We start from the raw sequence: 14993 nt of genomic DNA, 5'->3' as shown, positions 1-14993 counted from the left end.
TTCTTCCTTCCTTCTTCCTTCCTTCCTTCCTTCCTTCCTTCCTTCTTCCTTCCTTCCTTCCTTCCTTCCTTCCTTCCTTCCTTCCTTCCTCCTTCCCTTCCCTTCCCTTCCTCCTTTCCTTCCCTTCCTCCTTCCTCCTTCCTCCTTCCTCCTTCCCTTCCCTTCCCTTCCCTTCTCTTCCCTTCCCTTCCCTTCCCCTAGGTCTTTGCCCAATATTGTATTTGTAAGATCTTTCCACGTTGTTGTATTTTGTGATAGGTTGTCTATTTGTATTGGTTTACAGTGTTCCACTGTATGGAGGCCATGGCGGTGTGAGTGTCAGACTGAGGAGTGGTTAACCAACAGCCTCCCGGTACAGTGCTTTGGATCCACTGATGCGGCTGAACCTCTAGGACCTGCTCTCTGGGGGCAGTATCCAACCAGTGACTGAGCATGGCTGGGGGGGTTGGCCTTAGGGTCCGAGTATTTGTGCTCAGTGGGGACTCCTCTGGCCAGTATTTGCATGGACGCCCCCCACTGGACCAGCTGAGATATTCTCAGAGCCATACCACGTCTAAGCTCCTCTCCCAATCTTCCTTCCTTCCCTCTTTGTTTTACAGGTCAACATGACCTGCATTGCCTTCTGAAGACTTACTCTCCGTACTCCTGCTCCATCCATCAGTAAATATCGTGCACTCCTAACCGCATCTGATCGTGTGCTTCCCAGAGGATGCGAACTGATGCACATTATACAGTTATAAGTTATTTATCCATTCTACTGTGGGTAAACATTTTAGTTATTTCTAGTCTTGAAGAGCCATGAACAGTGCTGCTCAAAACATTCCTGTACATGCTTTGGTGCACATTTGTATGCAAATCAGTTGAGTCACTGTGGAATTGCTGGTCACAGGTTATGTGTGGGTTTAACTTCAGTAGATCCTGCCAGAGCCTAACCAAATGATTATCAGTCGACATCGCCACCAATACGATATGATAGTTCTAATTGCTCCGCATACTTCCCCGCGCTCAGTATGGCCTGTTTTCAAACTTTTCGATACTTTGTTTCTCTGACGTATAATGATGTTGAGCACATTTTAATATATGTTTATTGATCATTTATCTATTCTTTTATGTGAAGCGTCTATTCATATGTGACTATTTTTCTTTTACTTACCCATATTTTCTTTATTGACTTATAGGAGTTCTTTGTATGTTTTGGATATGACTCCTGAATATCCTTCCCCACTCCCAGCCATGCTTTCTTAATAATGATTTTCTTATCCTTTCTTGATGATGATTTTGATACACAGAACTTCTTAATTTTAACATAGTGTAATTTATCAATCTTTGCTCCTTTTTAAGAGCTTTTTTGACTGTTTAAGAAATCTTTATTTTTCTAAAGCTCATAAAGACAGTTGCCAATATTTTCTTCTAGAAGCTTTTCCTTTCCACATTTAAGGTCTAAAATGTACCTGGAGTTGATTTTTGTGTATAATGTGTAGTAAGGATCATGATTAATTTTTTAAATATATGAATATCCATTTGACTCAGCATCATTTATTAAAAAGACCACCCTCTCTTCACTGCATAGCCCTGTCACTTTTTCCATAAATCATGTGGTCTATTTCTTTACTTTCTCTTTTGTTCCATTGATCTATTTGTATATCTTTGAATCAATACTATATTCCCCTAATAATTTTATGATAGTTCTGGCTATCTAGTGATAAATTCTTTCAATTTTCTCCTTTACCTTAAGATTGCCTTGGCTATTCTAGCATTTTCATATGAAGTTTATAAAACAGATTGTCAAACTATGCGAATACACTGTTGGAATTTTGATTGGGATTTGTTGATCCCTAGATCAATGTGAAGAAACTGACCACATTCAATTCTCCAATCCAAGAACATGGTATATTTCTCCATTAGTCCAGATACTCTTTAATTAATCTCAGTAATAACTTCTGATTTATAGATAGACAACTTTCACAGGTTTTGTTTGATTTATTCCTAAATAGATGATTATTCTTGATAGCATCATGAAGTTTTATTTTCAAATTTTATATTCTCATTATTTGCTTCTGTTGTATGGAGATGAACTTAATTTTGCATATTGACCTGGTAGGCAACAACTTTCACTTATTGTTTATTGGTTCTTTGTCATTTTCTATGCACACATTTATATTTTCTACAAATAATGAGAGTTTTATTGTTTCCTTTCAAGTCTTTATACTTTTTTTCTTATTATATTGCACTGGCTAAGATATTCCTTACAATGTTGAATAAAATTGTGATGTCAGATATCCTCGTTTCATTCTTGATCTTGGAAATGGCAAGGGGTACACTTTTAATCTTTCACTATTAGCTATTGTTTTGGGGAAAGCTGTTCTTTGTTAGGTTGAAAACAATTTCTTATTCCTGGTTTACTAAAAGTTTTGTTTTTATCATAAATATGTACTTATTTTTTATCAAATGCTTCCCTGCATCTATTGAGAAATGTTTCTCTTTTATTTTGTTAATATGGTGAATTACATTGATATATTTTTAAATATTATTCATCTTTAAAAGAAATCCTGGAATAAATCCCATCTAGCAATGATATATTATCCTTATTATACTTTTACTGAGTACAATTAGCTAATATTTGTTTAAAATTACTATGCCTACATTTACAAGACAAATTTGCCTATAATTTTCCTTTCTTGTAACATTCTTGTCAGGTTTTGGTATCAAGGTTAATCTTGCTTTATAAAAAAAGTTGTAAAGATTTTCTTTTTAAATCTTTTTCTGTTCTCCAATTTAATATTGGCATCATTTCCTCTTTAGATATTTGGGATATTTCACCAATGAAGCCATCTAGACCGGTAGTTTTCTTTATTGGGTGAGTTTTGAAATTACCAAATAAATTTCTTTTTATAACCTATTCAGATTTTTAATTTTTGTTGTGTGTTAGTTTTGTTAAATAAAATTTTTCAGGGATGCTTACATTTTATTTAAGACTTCAAATTTACTAAAAAAAAAAAAAAAGACTTCAAATTTACTGGCATAAAATTGTGCATAATACCCTCTTACTGTTTTTTCAAATTTCCATAGGATCTGTAATGCAGTTCCCTTTTACTGTCCTGATATTATTTGTGCTGTCTCTCTTTCTCTTTTGTTTTCTTGTTCTGTATTGCTAGTGATTTATCAATTTTATTAATATTTTTGAAAAAAACCTCTTCTCTTTTTTTCTATTATATATTTGCCTTCTGTTTAATTAATTGCCCTTGTCCTCCATTCTTCTTTGAGATTAATTATATCCTTTTCCTTGAGAAGGAAGCTTAGGTAATTGTTTTTCAAATTATATATATTATATATAAAATCATATTATATATAATTACATTATATATTATATGTAAATATATATATATATATACAGATATATATTCCTCTCGAAAGGATTTATTTGATTTCTTGCAGGGAGTTAGCATAAGTGTAATCATCTTGATCCAATTAGGTATTGAGATACTTCGAGACCGAAGTTCAGGTTTTTTGAGGGGTTGTCTATTTTCAATTTTCTCTAATTCCTAGGACGTTACCATTCAGGAATCTCAACTAAAGACCTGGAATGTTAATCAGAGATCCTTCTCTTTGGCAGGTCCTAAATACTGATTTTTTTTTTCTCCCCAGCTCCGGGGTACAGCCGAAAGCTCATCTTCTTTTCTTTTTTTTTTTTTAATTAATAAATGACTTTTTAGAACAGTTTTAGATTCATAGCAAAGTAGAGTGGAAAGTACAGAGAGTTCCCACATGCTCCATGTCCCCCCACACACTCAACCTTCGCTACTATCAACATGCTGCACAATGAGTCACATTTATTACAACTGACACATCACTGACATTGACACATGATTATCACTCAAAGTTCATAGTTTCCGTTACGGTTCACTCTTGGCCTTGGGTAGTCTCTAGGTTCTGGAAATCTATAAGGACACATATCCGCTATTGTAATATCATACAGAATAGTTTCACTGCCCTTCAAATCCTCTGTGCACTGCCTATTCTTTTTGTGTGGCGTTGAAGTTGAACATTCTTCCTAATTTATTGGCCTCTTTCTTCCGAAGTCTTAGGATTTATCAAATGCTGAAAGTTTAGAAGCTCAATATTACGTTAGGCTCCCTTCTCTGAGAGTCTCTTTTTCTTTGATCTCTCTGCTCTTAAGTCTTAGAAACCGTGGTTTGTTTTCCAAAGCCTTAAGTAGCTGCTGTGTTAGTTTAGTTTTGTTTTATATCGTGTGCAGCTTTTATGTTTTTTTCTTAGGGAGAGATTTTATCTGATAGAAGCTATCCTCCAGCCATGTCAACTTTACAGAACTACTAATATAATTGGTTTCATCTGAGCTAATTATTTTGTTGACATATAAAGACTACAAAGTTGTCAGAATAGAGAAAAGCTGTTCTTGGTGAATGCATCTTTTTCCTCCAATAGAACCCACCTACTCATTCATTCACTTATTTATTCATTCCTCAGCAAATATTTATTAAGCATACCTGATGTGCGTCTATGAAATATAAAATATGTTAGTCTCTGGGGATATAGAAGTAAATTTATCAATGGTTCCTGGATTTGAGGGGCTTTCCATCTACTAGATTACATGAGTAGAAAGATTACGAGGAAAAAGATACTGAATTTTGGACTCAGATGGACTAAGATTATTTATTAGTTGTGACCTTGAATAAGTTACTTGGCTATTTCCAAGCTTCAGCTGGGCAAAATATTGAATGTTGTAAGATTAGACAAAATGTATGTGATACGCCTATCACTATGCCCGCAACATAGTAAGATATAAATAATTTGTATTTCTTACTGTTATTCCAGGTGGAGAGACATATAAAGTATAAAGTCCCTGGGAATGTTTGTGGAGGACAAGGAAAGATTTTATAGAGATTAAAATATGAAAGGAATATAGGAGATCACCATCCACAATAGGTGGTGAGGTTGGGTTAGCATGGGAGTGGGGGATCAAAATAGGTTTGGAACATAGGACGAAGGAGGTCTTTGACATGGAGGGAATTATACAGGCCTTTACTTTTTTTTTTTAGGCCTCTATCTTTTTTATATTACAAAATGGACATTTGTAATATGTTTGGCACAGAGTTCCATGAGGATACAATTGTGAATAAGATAGACATGGTCGATTGACCTACTTTTACAAAGTTTATTGATGATCAAGGATATAGACAAGCAAGTAGGCAGTTAACAAATAGTATGATATTCTAGATCTTTTGGGATAACAGCTCATCCCATAGCCATTGTTCTCTTCTCTAAAATGGGCCCTTAGATAGATGCCTAACTTAAACAGGGCCCATAGGATTATGGCAGAAATTTGGGGCTGTCATTCAGGGACATTGTGTTTTCTGCATGTGGTTAGAGCCACCTGCCACATTCTTCCATATGGCTAGAAAGCAGAGAAAGCTGTTTTACAGAAACCAATAGAAAGGAAGTAGACATGCAGAAATTAGCCAAAATATGAGGGAGAAAGAATCGTATCAACTTTCAACTTCTGGTGCTAGTCCTTTCCCTAAGGCCTGGATTATGAAAGATAACACCACATCTGTATATTGCTTAGAGTCCCTCAGGCTGATTTCCACACCTTGCAACCAAAAGTCTTACCAAATAAATTTATGATAGATGCTAAGATAGAAGGCCTGTACTTTGTCAGAGAATTACATATGGAAGGCACATAACGCTACTTAGTTGGTATGTCAGGGAAGGACCTTGTTGGAAGAGATGTCTAAACTCAGATGAAAAGGATAAGCAGATGTTACAAGAAAAGGGACAAGATTGCTGTAAGCAGAGGGAAATACATGTGTGAACTGAAGGAGTAACTACAGAGATTCGACCTGTTCTGGCACAGTGTTGGGAGGCTGGGAAGGAAAAGGGAGAAAGGTATCAAGCTGGAGAAGGGAAGAGCTTTAGGTCATCCGGCCTACTTGCTAGAAGGTGGACCCCCATCCCCACACTCCCTACAGCCACAGTCCCCGTCTGTCACTCACTTCTCCACAGACGAAAACCAAGGTATCTAGTGGGTGCGTGGTAGCCATTATTCCACGTATCTTGATAGAATGAGCTCTAGATTAAGAGCTGGGTGTTTGGTCTCATTCCATACCTCTCTGCCTTCCTTTCTAACTTGTTCTTCAGAAAATACAGGGGCGCCTAGGTGGCATGGTTGGTTAAGCGTCAGACTCTTGGTTTTGGCTCAGGTCATGATCTAAGGGTTGTGAGATTGAGGCCTGCGTCCGGCTCCATGCTGAGCACGGAGTCTGCTTCAGATTCCCTCTCCCTCTCCCTCTGCCCCTCCTGCTTGCACTCTCTCCCTCTCTCAGATAAATAAATAAATCTAAAAAAAAGAAAGAAAAGAAAATACAGTTTGTGCCAGTATGATGGTGGGTGACCATTCCTCTGATGGTTGATGAAGGGAGATTTAGAGACTCCTTTCATGACGTGGGACGTCTAAATGTGGTACATTGATTAGGACTTTGATAAAAGACTCTGTAGGTCCTCTGAGGGCACCTAACGCTGATTTATTCTAGAGACTGTTAGGCCAAATCAGAGAAGTGAATGAAAAGTTAGCAATAAAACACTTGGGTTTTATCAGAGTAATATATTCTCTTTGGTGTTTTTTAGCCTGTTTATAAACAACTTGAGTTATTTGGAGAAATGTGTTAAATAATTATGCAGTTACTAAATACTTCATTTTTGTAATTGACACTTCTCTTAGGTTGCTATTAAAGAGTGTGCCTGTTATTTTTGTAATTTGGGATGTGAGAGAAAGCACTGTATACTGCTGTTTCTCCTAGGCTCCACAGCGATAGTCTTTCTGGAACAAGACTGCAAGGTCAATGAATGTTAGAGACTGTGTCCCCACTCCTTCCTCCTAACAAGAGGCACCATATTCCTCCATCAGTTAGAGACCTTTCCCTTTAGGCTGCTTAGTCAGAGACAGGAAAAGACTGGATCTGGTGTGTTTCCATTTTATCTTGGAACTCCATAATGGACCAGACTCAAACCCAGACGACTCATCCATCATTACAGATGGCCTTGATTGTTTATCCCAGGCTAATACCCGTTTATCAGGAGCAACCACTTTCTCTCCAATCAGCGCTTAATATCAAATGACAGCTAGCTTGAGAAGGATTTGGAGGATGATAAATCCAGTGGAAAAATCAAGGAAGATGGGGAGTAAGGAATCTATGTCATCAATGCAGTTGCACGGGAATGCTGAGAGGTCTGTCTATTCAGTAGATCCCCAACATGTGAAAGCAGGAGCTTATGGGAGCCTCCGCATTTGAGTGGTGGAGAAGGTGGTGTTGGCTGCCCTTAACACACCAAGTAATGACAGATGCCATTTTTTTAAGTGCTTACCATATGACCAGCTTTGGGATGAGCACGTTTTGTGGATCGTCTCATTGAATATAGGCAACCTTAGGAGCTAGATGGTTATCACTGGCTCCATTTAATAGAGAAGTAACTCACTGAAGTTCCCACAGAACAGGGAAAGGCTGGGAAAACTGAACCCTGGGCTGTGTTGTATGAATCCAGGACCCACGCCCTTAGTGATCTACTGCCTCATCCCCTTAGGCTGACCATTTTGTCTACCTTTTTCCTTTAGCAGCTTGCCCTTTGACCTCGTGTTTCTTTGGGCTAGATGGACATTGGCACCTTATAACCTTCCCAAAGTCTTGCCTGGTCACGTTTGCTATCTTATTATTGCCTGGTATTACCACGATCTGGATGCCAGATACTACTTACATAATACCCTCAGGGAGGAACGGTTCTACCCCAGGAGGCAAAGGCGGCAGAGAGCCTGCCCTTTGTTCTGCGCCGTTACTGCGCTATGGCGGCTCCCTGGACTTGACTTGCTTAAGAAAAACAGTGTTAACGTGACCCGCATTTGTTCTCGGCTCCAGCTACCCAGCAGCCCGCGCCACCCCCCACCCCCATGACAGCACTCCGGTCAGGCTCTCCCTGCCCCTTGTGACTTCTCCCACCCGCCCCTTGGTGGGGCTTAGCCGTGCCACCCTGTCCCTCCCGAGGGCCCTGCAGGGGGCGCTGTGAGGCTGGGGCGAGCTGTCAGTCCTCTGCCCATTCCTCCTGTGACCATTTCAACGTATTCGCCGCACAGGACTTGGAATTTTCAAAAGGTTGAGAGAACATTTCTCAAACCCCCAATTTCCCAGCAGCTTGAAAACCTCTTAAGACATTACCTTCAATCTGCTGCTCGTGATGAGTGGCTGTCGAGTGCTCATGTGCGCTGTGTCACGCTGGTTAGTCAGGGGGTGCCTTCCCTGGCTCCTGGGCTCACCCACGGGCGAGCCTGCAAACCAGCGAGGCTCCCTTTGGTTTCTGAGAAGCACAAGCCGCTTCTCAGAAAGCTGATACCTATGGAGACTGGGCAGAGGAATAATTCCCTAAATGCATAAGGGATGCGCATCTAAATAGGGAACTGGAAAGCTGGATTAGAGGGTGGAGGGTCGAAGTGAAGCATAGAGAGGGCGTTTCTCCTTCCCCTCTCCTCCCCTGGGGTCCCACGGAGGTTGATACCTTGGTTATGATCGATCTCTGGCAACATAGTCATTTTTATTTAGGGTGAGTGAGGCCGCTGTGAGGGCTTCAGTGGGAGCTCCATTGTCAAATCTGCACTAAAGGACCGTTAAAATAGAATGTTACTGTAAGAAGCTCTCTCTGCTAGACGTTTCTCAGAAGAGCTTTGTGCCTTTTCGAAGGGCTGCTTGCTGCTTCTTTCCACTGTCGGGAGGGTGAAAACTGCCCCTAACGAACTGAGCCTTTTTAATTGATTATAAAAACAGAAGAGAACACAGCAGTGGGAATTGTTGGCAGTGCTTTACAGCGAGTGGCGAATCACTGCATATTCATTTGTTTCTCATTGGCCAAGAAGAATCCTCTTTTGGTATTCAAGCAAATGTGCTGTGAAGTTTGCAGAGGACAGGGTTTAACAACTTTTCCTGGCTGGAGGCCTGGGCGGGTTTTTTTGGTGGAATGGTAGGAGGGCCAGGAAGTGGTGGGGGTGGGAAGCTGAGCTGGGGGGAGTGAAGTGAAGGAGTGTTTCAGGGAAGGCAGGAGCTGGGGAGCGCGGAGGTAGTCTCTAAAGTAGCTGCAAAGAATGGCTTTATCTGTGTGGGTGTAAGGTGGGAGAGTTGGATTACGCCGTGATAACTACGGGAGTAATCCCACAGCGGGGTGGCCATACTTGGCATATAACACAATTATTTTGGTAGTCCAGAAAATAGGACTGAGTTGGATTCTTTCATGGCAGAAGAGAGGGAGTAGTTCACCTGGCCTCAGTTTCTTTACACTGTGGTATTATCTGGGTTCTCAAGTACTTGGAAGGGAAGCTGACAGCGTCTTATATGAACTGAGGAGCAGATTGTGCTTCCTCCCCCTCACTTATCGCCCTCTGTATCAGTCTCCCATCCTCTTTCTCTTCCATCTTATGTCTTCACCTCTCAGTGTTCCCCTTCTGCTCCAGTCAGTCTGGACTCAGACTATTTGGTTTCTTAAAAGGGTCAATTTCCTCCTGCCTCAGGACCTTTGCACATGCTATTCTGTCTACTTGAATTGTTCTTCTCCAATACCTGGCTTTTTCCCACATGGCCAGGGTGGCTCCTACTCATCCTTCCAGCCATAACTTGACAAGCCTTCCATGGACATCCTGACCAGCATGAGCCCTCTTGCCAGAAGTGCCTTTCACACTATGCTTTTTCTTTAAAGATTTTATTTATTTATTTGTTTGTTTGAGGGGGGAGGGGCAGAGGGGGAGGGAGAGGGAGAGAGAGAATCTCAAGCAGACTCCCTGCTGAGCATGGAGTCCAATGTGGGGCTTGATCTCACAACCCTGAGATCATGACCTGAGCCAAAACCAAGAGCTGGGCACCTAAATGACTAAGCCATCCAGGTGCCCCACTATGCTTTTTCTTTAGAACAAGAACTGTAACTTCAATCAAATAATAACTAGCTGACCCAGTGTAATATGCATATTTCTGGCAGATTTAATACTTATGAATACAAAATTCACAAATTGTATGCTTCCATATATATATTTCATCATGAAAAATGAACAACATTTTTAGAGGTAACACTTAGTGATCTCAGGAAGCAATCCTGAGGCATGGACAGAGGCATGGAGTTCTCCCTGCCTGATTCTGGAAAGTATTAGAAATAGAAGTCTGTTTTTTTTTTTTTTAAGATTTTATTTATTTATTTGACAGAGAGAGACACAGCGAGAGAGGGAACACAAGCAGGGGGAGCAGCAGAGGGAGAGGGAGAAGCAGGCTCCCCGCTGAGCAAGGAGCCCAATGTGGGATTTGATCCCAGGACCCTGGGATCATGACCTGAGCCAAAGACAGCTTCTTAACCGATGAGCCACCCAGGTGTCCCTATTAGGCAACTTTTATAATTAGTTTGTTACTTGTTACCTATAAACCTGCAAGCCAGCTTCCCCCAATCACTGAATGTCTATGTGTTCTTTGGAGGAATTGGATGGAGAAAAATCATATCCAGTTGAACCTCAGAAACATGTACAGCAAGCATTTCATACTCAGGGGAAGTGCTTTCATCTAGGACTGGTAGTTGGTTAATTAAATCTTTTAAAGCAGTGAATTTGGAGGGGGGGAGGATGAAACATATATTTAAATATTTCATGTTAAGTTAAAACAAAAATATTTATCTATTTTCCAATCTTATGATGTAAAACCAGGCCTTTTTCTTGAGTTTGAGTCTACTGACTGAAGTCCTCCATCACCTTTTTTTTTTTTTAAAGATTTATTTATTTATTTGAGAGAGAGAGAAAGAAATTGTGCAGGAGTGGGGAAGGGGCAGAGGGAGAGAGAATCTCAAGCAGACTCTCCACTGAGCACAGAGCCCAGCGCAGGACTCGATCTCATGACCCTGAGACCAGCACCTGAGCGGAAATCAAGAGTTGGACACTCAACCAACTGAGCTCCCTAGGTGCCCCCCTCCATCACCTTTCTTGTATCAATCACACATAAAAATGCAATATCTACATTTTTTATTTTTTTTTAAGTAGAGAGAACTAAAAGACATTTGAGAGGCAATCTGAAACCAAAATTGTTCATATTTTGTGTTTTTCTCGCCAGTCTTTTACAGTTGCCTCACCCACACTTAATTTAATAAACTTTTTAAGTAGCTTGTCTTGATTGCAGCTTTCTGTAGCATTCATACCGTTTTCATAGAAACAACTCTTTTCACACTTTTGTTTCATTGCTTTGTATAATATGTATCTAAGTTATTTAATTACAATAAATTATACAACTGACATCAGTGGGTTTGGGAACAAATACAGCTGAGTCCTGGAAAGCATAGACCATAATCAGTGGGATCAGAGGAGCTGAGCATTCTGGCAAAGAGTGGTCCACAGGCTGAGTGCATCAGTCAGGAAGTTTTATAGAGTGAGCGGAGAGTGTTGGTTAATCCCTCAAACTGGTAAGTAGTGGGTAGTTAAGAGAATTTCTTCTGTGTCTCAACGTGTTTATTATTTTATTAAGGTCAGTCTCTCTGGACTGATAGGAAGTTGCACGAAGGAAAGAAGGGTTGCTGCGTGTAGTAGGTGCTCAGCCATAACTTGCTGTACTCCCTAGTCCATGCTTTGGCTGATGGTTTCCTGCAGGTCATTTCCTATCCCCGACACGTTTTGTGAAATCAACTTTATGGTTTGATTGACTGATTCACTATCTTGATAAGACCAAGAACCACAGGAACAGCTATAGTAACCTTAAATTAAGGCAAGACATTTTAGCTTTCTTTTTTCAACCAAATAAATAACAGAGAAAGGATTGCTTGCCAACTCAGAGATTTTCATTTTTAAAAAGGTGTCAAGTAGTCCCTTGTACTAACAACCATATCATAAATAAATGTGGCAAATAAAAAATGTAATCACAATTAAAACCACAAAAAATATTGGCCCGAGGGGGGTACCTGGGTGGCTCAGTTGGTTAAGCGACTGCCTTCGGCTCAGGTCATGATCCTGGAGTCCCGGGATCGAGTCCCGCATCAGGCTCCCTGCTCAGCAGGGAGTCTGCTTCTCCCTCTGACCCTCCTCCCTCTCATGCTCTCTGTCTCTCATTCTCTCTCTCTCAAATAAATAAATAAAATCTGTAAAAAAAAAAAATATTGGCCCAAGGGATGGATATTTACAATATAGCTAGAAATACCGGAATCAAAACTAAAGAAAATTTATAACGTTTGATCATCTCTAAGTTCTTTTGCAGCTCTAAATACTGATATCAGAGGAATGATACCTGTCACATGTCTCTGAAAGTATGAGCAGATATGTCATGAGAACCTGCCGCTTGTCAAGTGCCTTGGCTGCGTCTGGGGATCTGATGGCTACAGGTGACTAAGGTATGGCCTGTTTCTGAGAAAATTACCAACCAGTGGACCAGACTGGATGGAAGATAATCATCTTATATAGCAGAGCAAAAAAAATTAAAAAATAAAAAAAAGTGTCATGATAGGGGAGCATGGAGGAATGAGAGATTCTATCCAACTCGAGAGACTAAAAGAGATATCTGAAGCTACACAATGATTAGCAACAGAAAAAAAAATCACGTTTGACCTGCTTGGGAATATTACCAAAAGATGTTGGCTTGAGTGGGCACAGGTTCCTGGGACACAGAGGAGAGAGAACCCAACGACCTGGAAGGTCCTGGTCCAGCTCTCATCCCAACCCTTTTTCAGGACCAGAATCTAATTTCTCTTAGTAAAGAATAACAATGATGCCAAGACAGTCACACTCCACGCCCAAGGTCAAGAGTTTCTCCTGATTAGTAATAGAGGCTGAAGTGTGGACAGGTGGGTGGTGGGAGGCTTCCACGCAGAAGCAGCAAATGAAAAACTGGAGACTTCAAAATCTGCCATAACTTCAAGAGTACAGTCCTTAGTCGAGGTTTTTCCAGGCCATCTGTGGGAATGACATTCACCGTGTCTCCTTCCCTGTGGTCTGAGGTCGTGCCCTGAGGACTGGTAATACTAGGCTTCCCTCTTCTGTGAGTTGACAGGCATATTCCCCAGAAAGTCATGAGAAATGTCAGAGATGTTTGTGGTAGAAGAAAATGAATATAATAAGAGGTTTTATTGACGGTAGGAAAGGAAGAATTTATACCAGAGGGCAAATGATAAAAGCTTCTTTCTTAACTCCAGAATGAATGTTGGCAGTGGTGGAAATTTGGCTTGTGTAATTAAAACCAGCAGCCCGGTGTCCTATGATGTGGATTTTGATCTAAGATTATCAGCAAGTGTCTTCCATATTGCTCTCCAAAGATTTCCTGAGTATAGTAAGGAGACGAATTAAGAGACTCTCCATTTACCGACTGTTTTCACTCCCTTTTTGGTTGTATGCTACTTAGTTACTTGTAAAGTTTTATTGGTGAACAAAGTGAGCAACTTTATTTTTAGGGAGAATAAGTTTTTTTTTTTTCTTTTCTTTTCTTTTTTACATGAGTTGCTTGTAGTTGTCTATCTCTGGCTGTAGGAACTTTTTTCTTTCTTAAGAAAATCTTTTTTTTTTAATTTAATTTTATTTATTTATTTGAGAGAGAGAAAGAGAGAGCACGCGAGAGCAAGAGAGAGCACAAGCAGGGGGAGGGGCAGAGGGAGAGGGAGAAGCAGACTCCCTGTTGAGCAGGGAGCCTGACCTGGGGCTCCATCCCAGGACCCTGGGATCATGACCTGAGCCGAAGGCACACACTCAACTGACTGAGCCGCCCAGGCGCTCCTATAAGAAAACCTTCTAAGATCATGGACGACTCTTCAAGAATGTAAGCGATGTAAAGTAGGAAATGTGAGGGAATCCATTACTCTGGTAGATCATGGTTTCCTAGGATTGTGCTGGCTGGGTAGCAATAGTTAATTTTCTCGCTTCCACAGATATTGGCCAAACACCAACCTTTGCCTAGATACAGCTATCAATATTCTTCAGATGAAGGCCTTATAGGTTGGTAAATTGCCAGAGAGTCCAGACACATTTGCCTTCAGTTTTAAGGGAGATCCAATTTTTATGAAACACCTAGGGGAATATTTCAAGGAACCACAAACCTCAAGTTTATTAATATTTCAATTCTAGAAAACTCTGCCTATACTTCTGATTAACTAATGGCCATGTCATGGTCACTGAAAAAACCCTAAAGAAATAGCATCTTTGTGATGAATAGCCCAACACATTATCCACGTATTTTAAATACGTTGCAATATTATAAAGCAGGTAAGGATCTTCTTAGGTACTCTGTTTTTCTCCCCCACAGTTTTCTTTCTAGTGTGGCACCCCCTTATCTCACTTTTGCAGGCATTTGGATTCTCAAGACTTGTAATCTCTGTTCCCTCTACCTATACTTCCTCCTCTCACAGACTGTTCTTATGAAAGAATCTAATCTTATGTGCATCTTGATGCAAATTTAAGTTGGTATATTACTTGGGACTCAGGGAAAAGGAAATAAGGATGGAGGTGAGGGAGTGTTTTACATTTTTTTGTATTAAAAAAATTTTTTTTGAGAGAGAGAGTGCTTTGGTGGGAGGAGGCAGAGGGAGAGAGAGAATCCTAAGCAGACTCCATGCCCAGAATGGAGTCCAACGCGGGGCTCGATCTCACGACCCTGAGATCAGGGCCTGAGCTGAAATCAAGAGTCAGACGCTTAACCCACTGAGCCTCCCAGGTGCCCCTACATGTTAAACAATTGTAGAATGAGATAGTAATTTTAGTTTAATTTTTGAATAGGTAATACAGTGATAAGATTTAAAGACCTTTCTTACTTCTTTTGTATGGTTCCAGAATTTTTATGCATCAGAAAGAAAATATAAATATAAATATAATTTCGGATCTCTTTTTTTACCTAAAAGTCACATATCATGTACACTGTTCACATTTTACTTTCTTTACTTCATACATCTTGAAGATCTTTATCAATCTGTAGGAAGTATGCTTCTTTTTTTATTTTTACACTCAC

General features: G+C 40.3%; 1 long non-coding RNA gene across 1 annotated transcript in view; it reads right to left on the bottom strand.

The window, feature by feature from the left end:
* LOC118539831 (uncharacterized) overlaps positions 1–8592 on the bottom strand; it is a 45567-nt gene extending 36975 nt beyond the window's left edge. The window contains exon 1 of the long non-coding RNA XR_004919353.2: positions 8223–8592. This is a non-coding gene — a long non-coding RNA (uncharacterized LOC118539831). The remainder of the gene's footprint in view (positions 1–8222) is intronic.
* Between the last annotated feature and the right edge of the window lie 6401 nt (positions 8593–14993).

Source organism: Halichoerus grypus, chromosome 4, assembly GCF_964656455.1.
Source record: "Halichoerus grypus chromosome 4, mHalGry1.hap1.1, whole genome shotgun sequence".
NCBI classification, from domain to species: Eukaryota; Metazoa; Chordata; class Mammalia; order Carnivora; family Phocidae; genus Halichoerus; species Halichoerus grypus.
The sequence above is the reverse complement of the archived record's forward strand: the minus strand, read 5'-3'. Positions and strand labels throughout refer to the sequence as shown.